The 13,127-nt window shown below is 41.7% G+C and overlaps 1 protein-coding gene across 1 annotated transcript in view; it reads left to right on the forward strand.

Annotated features, from left to right (window-relative positions):
• Positions 1-248: 248 nt before the first annotated feature.
• LOC141962852 (sodium channel protein type 2 subunit alpha-like) overlaps positions 249-13,127 on the forward strand; it is a 76,953-nt gene continuing 64,074 nt past the window's right edge. Inside the window, exon 1 of the mRNA XM_074911541.1 lies at positions 249-481. The gene's annotated coding sequence lies outside the window, so the exon portion shown is untranslated. The remainder of the gene's footprint in view (positions 482-13,127) is intronic.

A 13,127-nucleotide genomic window follows, 5' to 3' on the forward strand; every position in this document is an offset into this window, starting at 1 on the left:
AATACGTAAGCATTCATTAGCCCTAACCCACTTACTTTATTTTAAAGCTGTATAATCAAGGGTCACTATGCGATTTAAAACTAAAAAACAGTTGTTTCCGTAGGGTGTTAGGAATCCAGCTGAGCTCATCTCCTTGCCAGTAGGTGGAGCTAGCACGTAATATGCTGCCTCCTTCTTTCCTCCCCCTCATCTCTTCCCCCCCTCCTCTTTTTTTCCCCACAACCAATTTTCTGATCGATGCTGGGATTCAAAGAGTGAATCTCAGAACAGGAAGCCGGCGAAGAGACTACAGAATACTGCAGAGGTTCCTTTGTTGCTTTGATGGGGAGGTGCTTTCTTCATTTCTTTCCTTTTTCATTTCAGTGAAATTAAGAGTTTACAAGCTTTGCTTAGGAACCTGAACCTGCAGTAGAAGAAGCCTCATCATCTACAAGTGCATGGATATTTCTTATGCCATGATTTGTAATTCTCTTTTAATCAGGTAAGACAATATGATATTTAATTTAATTGCTTAGATAACAAATTCCAGTTGTTTTGTATCAAGATACTGCTCTTGTGTTGCCACACCTAGTTTTCAATTAATATTCATAGAGTAAGAGGAGAGGAAATAATAGCCATTTTGCTACTGCATAGATTTTTCATAGTATTTAATTAGGTCTTAGCACAATAATAAAAATTTTTGCTGTTCTTTCTGGTCCTATGTTTTTTTAAGATTGTATGTTGAGAATTAGAATTCCTTTTGAGTTTGTATTTTTCACCCTAATTGTGGTAATTTGTTGTTGTTTTGAGGTGGTCATCCACAAGTGTTTTCTTTTTCTACTGGAGGTTATATTGGTGCTGTATCCAGAATACAAATTGGAATGTATTTTAAAGCATACAAATATATCCCTGGGATTGACCAGTTTTAATGAAGAAATGTGCTGTTGCTTCTTTATACCATCTTCAGTCAGAGGCTTTCTTTACTTGCTAAATTCATCATTTTGTTTCTGTGAGGTATAGGAGATTTGCAGGATTCTCCCCTCTCTCATCTCCCAAAACAGCCTCTCCCTGATGGAAGACAGAATGGAGGACTTGTCTGTGACTAAACATGGTTTTGCACTGCTGTAAATATAATACAAAACACATGTGGGTTTTTGAATCATTTTATAAATACAAGAGTGAATTTTTATTGTAAAAACTTCATTCCATATTGCATGAGGAAAAAAAGGGATTTCTTTTTTTTCTTTTTTTTTTTTTTAGATGCATAATACACACTGGGAGAGACAGCAGAATGACTCAGGAGGTGGGAAGCTCATGCAGCACCCCCTGACTCTCCTTTCAAACCTTCTGGGTTTTTTTTCTTACCTTCTTATAATTACAGCAATAATTCATTTAGTCAGGAAAAACAACATAGAAATGCTTTGACTTACAGTCACAGATCAGAGACAGGGCTCAGTAGCCAGTATGTGGGGGAAAAAAAAAAAAAAAAAAAAAGTGTGATTAGTTTAAATGCATTTTGCTTTCTATTATAAGGTGGTAAGTAGGAATGCACTTAATCAAAATTTTCATACACCTGTGTAAAGGTAAACTGTTTTCTAGTGGTGATTAGTGAAACAACAGAAAATTGCCTGTTGGGATTTGAATGCTAGATGCTGCCTTGGCTTTAAATGATTCCTTAGATAACATGCGAAATGTTAAGAAGGTCCACACGCATTCTTGCCATCTATGCATGTTGCCTGCTCAGTTGTATTTTTCAGATCAATGTTTACAATATGTATATATGGGTGTAGCTCAGCCATAGTGTCTGAAGATATCTTCACTAGATGGTAGAAGATCATCCATTCTTGAACAGATCTGGAGAAAAGATTAAATTTGTGTCCAAATGATCTGCAGTTTCCTCCAGTGACAAATGCATTAAATGAATGATGCTCTCTTATGTCTATGAGGCCTCAATTCAACAACAGGCATGTCAATGGGATGACTCGCATTCTTAATATTAGGCAAGTGGATAAGTACCTGGCTCTCTTCTCTTTTTAGACTGCACTGGTGTTCAGGGAGAGAATAACTTTTTTTAATCGCAGAAATTTTAGTGTTCATAAAATGCAGTTAGTAGGCCAAACAAGCATACAGCTTCAAAGACAAGCTATAGATTTACATCTAAAAAATAAAAAGAAAATTAATTGAGTTGTTACAAGACTTAAATGAAAATATTGAAGCTGCATTCTTACAGATTTTGAATACGTTCATTCCGAACATTAGTCTTTGGGAAATACAAATACATAAATGGCCATATTGTATCAAAACATGATCCAGTTACCTTTCAGTAGCAATGAAGTCAGATGTTTCTGGAGGAGTTCAAGGGAAAGTTGGCCCTAAGAGAAAGTAGACCTTCCCTACCTTTTGTGAAACTTAATTTTAGGGGATATTTAAGCCTTCTTGTTATTTTTGTTCATCTGAATTACTCTACTCTGTACACTTACAAGCATCAGATCTCTGCAGCAGAGACCAGCAGAACCACTCTGCAGCAAGAGCCCACCAGCAGTTACGCTGCCAGGACTGCTTGCTCAATTTCTTCATCACAGCCCTTGATAAATATATTTGCTTGGTCACTACCTGCAACCTTGCTCTCCCCCCGAGTAGACCCTAAACTCTCCCACTGAGGGGACAGAAAGGACACTGAAATCTAATATAGCCCATCTGCTTGAATCATATGAGGCACCAAGGAATGCAACAGTAATTCCTTATGCACTCAGCTCTCAGCTGGAGCATGAAAATCACAAAAAAAGCTTTTTACTGTGTTGCTTCCATTGTTTTAAGGCCATGCACATGCTCACACAACTTCTCCAGAGGACAGTGTGGATCCTTTGCAGTGGCTGACGTGGTCCTGTGCTCCCCCAGCCTCTCATCCAACAGAGCTCCCCTGTTCCTCTCTCTTTGCCTTCAGCCCCAGCTTGCGAGCAGGCGTCAGGGATCCCAGAGGCCTCCTTTCTAGAGGCTTCCTGAAGCCACTCGAAGGAATCTATTTCTTGTGCCTGCTCTCTTCACTGACACCCACCAGCCTCAGAAATGCTGGGTTAAAAGACGTTTCTGCCAACAGTGTCCTGAAACGCCTGCTCTTCTGTTATTGTCTTTGAAAGACAAATAATGTACTTGATATCAAAGAGGTGTTAATGAGGGGAGGCAAATGATATTGTGAATCACTAAATACCATACGGATAAGAAGCATTAAAAAAGCTAAGGAGGAAGTTAATAATTCTGTAATCACCGCATGTTTGGGAAGATAGACAGTAAACAAGGTTTGGCACCAAAATACTGAAAGAGGACGATTTAAAGAAACACTGAATAACTATATTCATGTTATTCAGTTCAAATTCCTATTGTTTCCAAACTTACAACTTTACCTCTCTTATTTCTGCTCCTGAACCTACTATTGTTTTACCCTTTTTTACCCTTACCTCCAATTTAACTTAGGCTGCTTTCTCTTTCTGCCTCTAACTGGTTTGGGACCAGCAGAAGGGCTTTGCTTCTAGTCCTGTGTTTGATGGCCTCAGCAGCTATTGCTATCAATTGCACTGAAGGGGCTGCTAATGCCAGGCAGAAACACAGTCAACACGTGGCAGCTCTGTAAGTATTTATTGCAAGCCACTAAGAAGCTTTTTCTGAGCATATTTAGAAATTATTTAGAGAAGTGCTGAATGGCCAGATTTCAATAAATTTAAATAGGAGCAACAAAATGCAAACTCATATTGCCTGAGCAGCCTACTTGACAAAATTCAGAGTAAAGAGATTGTAGCAAGAGTTCTCAGAAAAATGGCTAGAAATATATTTTAATGCTGCAGTACTACCAACATACTCATTAAATAATCTCAAAAATAGTTTTTAATTTTCCTATTAAAAAACCGACCAACATAGATTCATTGCTCTTGCCTTTTGGTTTTAAACTTGTAGATTAATGAAATAATCCTTTCAAACTTTTCCTGATAGACAGACTATAAATATGTTTTCTATTAAATGGTGAAGTTTTTGTTCTTATAAGCATTCAAGCTAAAAGAAATAAGAAGTATCATGAGGACACATGGATCTACATTGTCAAGTTAAACTTCTCTTTCTAACTTCATTGAAAGAAGTATCTTACTATTTATAGTGTCATTAAAGAAAGAAATCAGGATGAGGCCAAGAGCACAAACACATTCAGTATCAACAACGTTTGGCAAAGCTGAAGGCATTAGAAAGAGATTCTTATGATGGAAATTATTAAGTGAACAGAACTGTCAGCTCTACAGATTTTCTATACTATGCTGGGGGGGGGTTTAAATATTTTTTGAACTTTTTTCTGTAATAACGGGTTTTAGGTCTCTCTGTGAAGTTCAGTGATTGTTTCTATATGAAGTTTTCTCAGATTTTGTGTAATTGTGATTGCAGTTGCTTCTTGATTTGTAGCTCAACTTCCTTTATATGTGGACAGAATCTGATTTTGGCCAATTAATTGTCCTTGAACTGCTAATGCTCGCTGGCTCTCATCTTTCTGGAGATTCTCACAGGTACTTCCCATTATGTGGTAAAAGTGCAGACTTCTCCATCAAGAAAAAGCATCGTGTTCAATAAGATAATAATTGCTCTATGCAGTGTATAGTTACCTTACTTGGATAAACTGATAACATGTAACATTAGTGGGCATACCTTTTTAAGATGATGGATGTCCAGGTTTTGAACATGCAGCAAATGGTCTTCTCATGCTCTAACATGGACCTGTCATATGACAGGAGATGCCTGATTTTTATGCCATATGGTGCTGCTCATCTGGTCTTAAATGGGAGTTGTAACATACAGCTTTTGGTACACTTAGAAGATGTCAAATGATCCACTCTAGCAAAAAAACCTGGGTACCATTCAACCCTGCAGTAAAAGGGTGACTGCAGTAGGTTTAGCCAGCTCGCAGCTTAGAACACTGCCTTTGAAACAGAAGTATGTGCTTTATGAAACTGTACAAACCCACCTGATTATTCTGGCTGCTCATTTGGCCTGCTAGCCTATCAGTCCATAGCTTTCTGGTCACTGGTACAGAGCTAGCTAAATGAAAGCAACAATATTTCACATCTACTTCTGTCATTCCTTTGACAGCAGTGCGAATTTTGCTTTAGTTAAATTATTACCAGCAGGATTTCAGGGTGGTGCAGAAACAGTCTCCCTGTTTGAACAGGGGGTGTTTATAATTTTTTTTTTTTTTTCTACCATCCTCATCAGTGTGTAACTGAAAAATCCTCAGCAGACTTTGACCCTTATGTAGTTTTGTTTGATGATAAGTGTAAATGACTCACTCAGAAATTAGGAGTCTGACTCAAGTTCTCTAAAGCATTACACTGTGTTCTAGACTCACCCATTTGTCTCAGTAGGATCACAGATGTATTAGGAGTCAGATTCCATGTATGTATACAAAATGGAGTCAGATGCATGCAGAAAAATTTGACAGTGTGATCTTGAGAAGAATAGTGGCCAGAGTTTAATGCATCGTAAACTGCATACAGATAGATCAAGGTCAGAAAGCAGTGTCCTTTCCCTGGATACTGTGGTCTGAATTTGCTCCTTAAAAATGAGTTCCATAAACAGATGCCAACAAAAAGAAGGCTGAAGTAGCACCCGGGTACCTAAACAGACTATGTGCTTTTACAGAAGTATATAGCAAATTTCTATACAATCACAACTATTATGAAAAAAGAACTCTGCCCAGGATATTTTAAATTTGACAGCTTATCTCTAAGTATACTCACTGTATTTTGTTTTTTAGTAAATATCTGTACCAAATGCAAACCAGTGGAAAATCCTACCTCTTGGACCACAAGGCAAGCTTTATTAGATCAGTTTTCCCCACTGGAAGTCTTTGGTGAGGTTATTCTAACTGGGAATGTGGCACATAAGGTTGTATCACAAGAGTATAACAGGTGTATTTGTAGAGCGTGTGAGCTCTGTATGTTTTCTCTTTACTGAGAGTCAATAATGAAACCATGGAAACGAAAAGATAAGTCCTGATACCAGGCAGGATGAAAAAAATCTTCCATCTGTAGTTGTGTTAACCTGAAAGCAGACATGGGGCAAACACTGCACGATTGTTTCCAGATTGAGACTTCAGTGATGGCTGCACAAACATTGTGATGGCAAATGCATTTGAACATCGTAGATTTTGCAGATTCTGCTGGGGCAGATTTCCATTCTGTAGAATGGGATGTACCACAGAAGTGCTGATGCTAGGCAGCCCCTTAGGTACCACAATAATACTGCTGAAAAAATCTCCTAATGAAGCAATAAGATTATGCTTTGAAAATACTGGGGTGCAGGATCCGCTAATATTTTAATTTGGCTTCTGGAAAATACTAATAAATAAAATTGAAAGAGCCCAATTTTACTGTCAGTAGCAATGGTAAGATGCAAATCTTTAAAGTTATTAAGGAAATCAATTTGATTAGGAAGCAGTAGACTGCAAGTGTTACTGGGTCACATTTATGAGAGTCACTCTTCAATAGAATAACATCTTACATCTTGCAAGCAGTTTACTTTTGTAGTTTTGTTGGCTAAACATATGCAACAGAATATTTTCAAGAGTTATTGTTTCAAATTACTTTTTAAAATGATATTTTCAGTTAAACACTCAAAGCACTCTACAGCCCTTACAATGTTTGTGACTGTAAAAAGATATTTGTGCTTTTGCCAGCTGTAGTTTTTATGAATTACATGATCTTGATCTGAAGCAAAGCTTTGGCCCTGGAAGCCAAGCTGAAGGCAGGCTAGTCTTTGCACAGAGAGAAATCTGTTACTCTACTCCACCAGTATCCTTTGGGGAAAAAAAAAAATTAAATTTGAATGTAAGCCTCAGGGTATGAAGATTATGACCTCTGATATTATATAGGACACTTGGGTGCTATTACTCATGCTGATATCTTGCTCTGTGGAGTGGCAGAGGCTGGGAACCCAGCACCATTCTCCATTGCTGGGAAAGAGATCATATTGCTTTTCTCAGTATTGACCTCACTTCCAAATTAGTTTAAGGATTCTCACATTCTCAAAATAATCTGTCCTTAGTGAGAAAAATGATGGATATGATACAGAAATTGAGTGAGATGGTATAACTATTGTGAAGATGGGTGAACTGCTCTGCAACTGTGACAAGGAAAGGAAATATCCTCTGGGAGTCTAGAGAGGAGAGATTGATGGGGGAAAACAAGTGAATGTGTGTGGGGGGAGAGAAATTCTAGAAGGGTACACAGATTCATTTCATACAAGAAAAAAGTGGAATCCATTGCAAAGGAAATATTGAAATGTGTATCCATGTTCCTGCATGGAGGTGAGCAGTGTGGCATGCATGACTCCAGTGGGAAGGTCTCCTCGCAGTGGTACAGCTCCAGGTCGCAGGTGATGCTGTAAGCAAGAAATGCTTGTGAGAACTCTTTGGGGAGCTCTTGTAGTCTCTCTAGTCAGAACCCGTTTTGCTGGCTCAAACATAGTGGGAAAGGAAAAACTCTCCTGAGGAGGTTTTCAACATCTGTTCCTTTGCTTTATTCACATATGCCAACAAATGCAAATGGAATATACACAAAGAAAATTTACAGTTAGGAAATTATTCTGAACAGGAGTAAATTGTCAAACTCCACTAAACAAATCTCATTTCCAAATCACCCAGCTATAATGGGCTGTGGTTGTATTTTAGCCTAGACTTTTGTAGATTGTCTTGAGCAATCCTTCTTTTCTCCATACTTATGATACCATAACGAACAAGCCTCCCCTCCCTTTCTTCTTTTTTCTTTTTTTTTTAAAGTTACCTTGAAACTGAATTTGCTTTTTTAAAGAGAGTGACTGAACTTTACATCTGTTGGTACTCTGTGGTTTGTTTCATGAGGTTTTTCCCCTCATGAAAAAATTCAGGAGCTAACATTGACTAGTTTTGGTATAACTGTTCAGCTTTCTGTTTCTGGTGCATGCCCATAATTAAAAGGAGAAGTGGCACAGAAGTTTTCTTAACTTCACGGTCCAGGAAAGTGATGTCTAAGTGTGAAATAAGGCACCCATTTTATTGCAGTAATACTTTGACATCAGGCAACTTACTAAGGGGTTCTCATGAATTTGGTGTGTTCCAGCTGAGGCTCATGTTCCATCAAGGGACAGTTATAAACCATACTGGCCAAATGTCAGAATAAACACTCATAATTATTCCCTCTGATCGTACACTTACAAATCTGTGTTGCTCCCTCAGGCCTTTCAAGTGGCTTGATAAAGTAGTGATATTACCTTTCTGCTCTTACTTAACTACATATATCTGCCATATGCACTTTGTCCCTCAGGATAACTTGATCCATAAAGACAATTTTATAATGTTCAGAATATTCTCAATTAATGTCTTGATATGACAGTTAGGTTATCAGGATACTATAAAAGGCAAGCAGAAACTGGGCCTGGCAAGCTGTTTCAGTTTTTTTTTTAATGGCATTTCTATTTAATTGTGAGCCAATTAACTACTCGGTTTCCTTTCAGATAAAAAAATCTTCTAAATTTAATGGAGAGTTGTCTAATGCTTACTAATGTTGTATATCTGACTGAGCTTTTCATTACCCAGAGAAACAAACATGCTGGTCAGGTCACCAGGGAGCAGTGGTGATGTTTGCTGTCTTCCTTTGCATCGGAGGCGGGAGGGATGAAGCTGTAGCTCTTAAGTTTTCTAATGGTTCCTGTATGCTGGTCTGGGAAATGCTATATAACCACTCAGCTATGTTCTGCACCAGTCACCAACCATATTATTCATCATGGGATCTAATTTCATGCTGTTTGGTTTAATTTTTCCTTTTTGGTTGCCAAATTTTGAATATACATCCAGCCTTACATGCCTCACACTGGTGACATCTTCATTTAAAAGACATACTTACTCAACTGTAGAGATGCCTGTAGTGTGGAGTCTTGAAGAGTTGACAGAACTGTAATAAATCATAACTATTAAAATTACAGTAATTAATATATATGCTAAGAACGACAACAGGAATATTGTTCTAGCCCTACCTCTGTTAACGTGCATCAGTATGCAAACCACATACATTTTCAAATGTTGTTCTGTTTCCAAAACCACATTTAGTTCTGTTTCTCAAAATGTAAAGTGGCAATAATGTTAATAGGTTAAAACTAAGTGGCTGATAGTTAATAAAGATGGGTGGAAGTACAAGGTTCCACCAAATACTTCACATTAAAAAAATCACATTAAAAGTATGTTAGTAAGTGGCAGACTCCAGCAGTCAGTTATGGGACGCTGAATTAAAGCTGTCTTTACATTCTGGAAATCAGACATACAGTATGCAGTCACCTGTGAAAAGAGTGATTTGAGTGAATTGCCTACCATCATACTGCAGTACTGAGTAGGATTCATCTCCTCTCCCTTCATAGTCAGTGGAGAGAATCAGGCACTTGTAGGGCCCAACTTGCCTCATCTTAAGGTGGGTATCTAAAATAGGTCAGAAGAATTGCCTTTTAAAGGGCCCATTTTTCTCCAGTGAATATGAAAGGAGTTCAGGTTGGCTTAGATGCGGATGCCTACAGATACAGACATCTGATGCCAGGGAAGGCAAATCCTACTTGTGACACAGGCAGAGGTGACATCCAGTTCTTCAAGAGGGGATACAGACTTTACACAAAGGACAATACTTTTTGCGCACATAGTTACAGTCTTTTTTTTCCCCTTCCTGCTAGTCATTCCTCCCAAACCACGTGCAGCACCAATGAATCAAGGAAGGCTCCTGAAAACAAATCTCATTGCTTCTAAGAGCTCATCTGTGCATTATAGTATCTACCGACAAACGGAGCAAAAGTAAGGCAGATCTCAATTCTAGAATATGCTGTCACTTGAGTCCTCCTTCCTGCAGTAATAGGTATTTTTTACTGGAGCACTTGTACACAATTTTAGGGACACCATATTGATACTCATATGAATGATCAGGAGTAATTGAATGTATACTTACACATACTTCACAGACCTCTGAACTTGCCATCTTTATAGTTCTCTATAAACTCATTTTCAGCTCTTATTGTCCATCTTTCCAATTAATTCCAGTCCTGTTATCTCAGCTTTTTATTCCCTCTCTTGCTTTGCTTTATCCTATCTCAGCTTGCCCTATTATACTGGCTTCCCCCCCCCCCCCCCCCCCCTCGTTTCCCTTTCCGCTTTTCCTTCACTTTTTCCCAGCCTGGTCTCCTGTGAGGTCAAACTGCTCAACCTAGATGATCTCCTTGGTCATAAAAATCTACAAGTATTTGAGGTTTTTGCATGTCTCCCACCAGCCTCCAGGACTGCTACAGCTAATTTTGAGACATTCTCTTTATCCAGACAGACAGTTCTTCCACTTATCATTTCCCTGGAGGTTTTTTCTGCTGCCAGTCTTCAATCCCAGATATGCCTCCCTTTCTTCCTAACTCCCCCTTTTTCCATCTGTACTCTCTCTGTACTTTTCTTTTTTTTAATAACCAACATATAGGATTATTAGGAACACAAAGACAAAAGCATTTGCACTCTTGGGTCAGCAGAGTTCACAAAGACATGGATATTGGCTGCAGGAACATCCCCTCAGCTGGACACTGAAACATTAACAGAAAAGGCATTATCTCTGGGATTCACACCTTTAAACCTCTGGGGTGTTCTTCAAAATACATGCAAACTAATTTTTCAAAATTTTTCAACTCTGAGCAAGTATTGTAGATATCACTCCAACAGAAAAGTCCAAACTTCAGAATGCTGTTCTGCAAAAAGTTCTGCAGGACTTCATATTCATGCTTTGAAAACTGGCAGCTATAAAATTTTAAAGAGAAATACATATCTGTAGCTTTTTCTTGGAAACAGTTTCATCATTTGAGTTGAAATTTCCCTCCAAAAATCAGCATGAGGCAAAAATGGAAAATTTTAGCCCCAGCACTTCACGTTTGGCATAACTGAGCAAGGGTAAAAAGAGGCGGGGGGGGGGGGGGGAGGGAAGGAAAATAGGAAACAGGACAGGTCAAGCATCTCAGTAATAAACAGTACTGCCAGCCCTATCTGTAATTATCATGAAACATGACAACCTGTAACTAGTAGCTGTCTTGGACCAATCTGCACTCTCTCCCTATGGATATAGTAACAACTGCTAACCCATAAACCATCATAAGACTCAAAGAGTATGTGGGACCTTGTCTATGACTTAATTTTCAGAATCACTGAAACCGCTTTGCTTCTGGCTTATTTGAAGCGGCACTTCCCTGAAACAATGCCAGCTCTTCCATTCCACTGGCAAAGAGAATCTGGTGGAGACCACGCATGGGGAAGGGAGTTGTACTTTTTAGTTGTGCTTTTCATTGTTTCTATCTGCTTCGGCGACCTTGGTATGTTTCCAGGTGCAGCTACATAGTAGGACATGCAGGCAGGGGCATGAGTAGTGCTGATGAGGAGAGTCTGTGGCATCCTGCCCTTGGAGGCTGATGGATATCCAGGGAGTTAATGTTTATTTCAAGCTGCATTAACTCCTGCAGGATCCCCTTGGCAGCTGGTGCTGTGCAGCTGCAGGGAGCCTGTCAGTGGCAGCACAGTTCCCAGGGGGGAAAATTCTCATATGTTATCCATGGAGATGTTTGTTTCCCCCACGTGGAATGGTCCTTATGCTTTCTGTGTCTATTGTGTTTTGGTTTTAGAAATAAGTTCTTCAAGAGGCAGTTGTGTTTGTTACTAATAAAGTATCTTTGCAATTGCAGGCCTATTTAGAGAATACTCCGTTTAGATCCAGATTCTGTTTATTTTTCAAAGTTATAAATCAGATACATATGTCCTAATGCTCTCTCACATACACAAAACCTAAACTCAGGGTTACTGGCAGGTGGAGGAGGCGGCTATTTTTTTCTTAAAAACATACCAACAGCTTGAAATAAGGACAACATCTTTTAAAAATGGAGATGATGTAAGAACTGTCCAAGCACCCCACTCCCCATGTCCGTTTCTATGGTTTTACAGTCACCATTTCCTACTAAAAAAACTAAACGCCCCCACACGAAGGGGAACTGTCCGACTGCAGACAGTATAGGCAGCGTGGCCGACTCCCTGTGTCCAACACAGACAGTAAACAAACTTAACAGGAGGAAGGGTGATGATCTCCTGGTTCCTGCCTGCCGCGGTGGCAACGCCTGGATTTGGCACCATCCCTGCTCAGCTCGTGGGGACAGAGGGGACCTCGCTCGCCAGGGCTCCAGCCTCTGCCCGGGCTGGGGCTGGCCCAGGGCCTCAGCTGCTCCTCGCTGCCGACTGAAAGGCGACTTTGCCTCACGCCGCCGAGCCAGGCCCCCTCTCCACGGCAAACCCCCCCTCCCGCCTCTGCCTCTCTGGAACGCTGCCGTTACCTACCCTACGCTAAACGCCCGCTCTGTTCCGCCCCTCCCGCTTCTCCCGTTTGATTAGGTCCTGCTGAAGCAGTCAGGGAAAGCTTTCCTTCCGCAAAAACCAGCCTGCCTGGAGCAGGTTTTCAGGGGCGTTTCCTCAGGCCGCGGGCGGCGGCGCGGCGCTGGCTGCCAGGCCGCGGCGCGGGTGCCGCAGCCGCCGGGCCGGTTGCTAGGCAACCGCCCCTCAGCGCCGCGCCGTGCCGGCGAGCCCCGCCGCCATTGCAGAGCCGCGTCCCTTCGCTGCCCCGCAGCCCCCCGTCCGCCTGCCCTGCCGAATTTTCACCCGGTGTCGTCGGTTCGAGCGACACAGGGCTGCCCGTCTTCCCCCGTAGCCCGGTGTGGCAACGGGAGGTGACGAGGCCCAGGGCGGTGGTTCGGCTGCCGCACCTGGACGGCCGGCAGCGGCGGCGGGCTGGGGAGGCGGCACCGCGGGCGCGCCCGGCGCTGCGGCCTGCGCCGCCCGGCCGGCCTGCCTTCCCCTGCGCCGCCCGCCCGGCCTGCCTTCCCCTGCGCCGCCCGCCCGGCCTGCCTTCGCCTGCGCCGCCCGCCCGGCCTGCCTTCCCCTGCGCCGCCCGGCCGGCCTGCCTTCCCCTGCGCCGCCCGCCCGGCCTGCCTTCGCCTGCGCCGCCCGGCCGGCCTGCCTTCCCCTGCGCCGCTCGCCCGGCCTGCCTTCCCCTGCGCCGCCTCGTATTCCCTTCCGCAGCGCCCTGTGTGTTGGCTCTGCG

The sequence above is a fragment of the Athene noctua genome, chromosome 7 (genome assembly GCF_965140245.1).
Source record: "Athene noctua chromosome 7, bAthNoc1.hap1.1, whole genome shotgun sequence".
Lineage (NCBI taxonomy): Eukaryota > Metazoa > Chordata > Aves > Strigiformes > Strigidae > Athene > Athene noctua.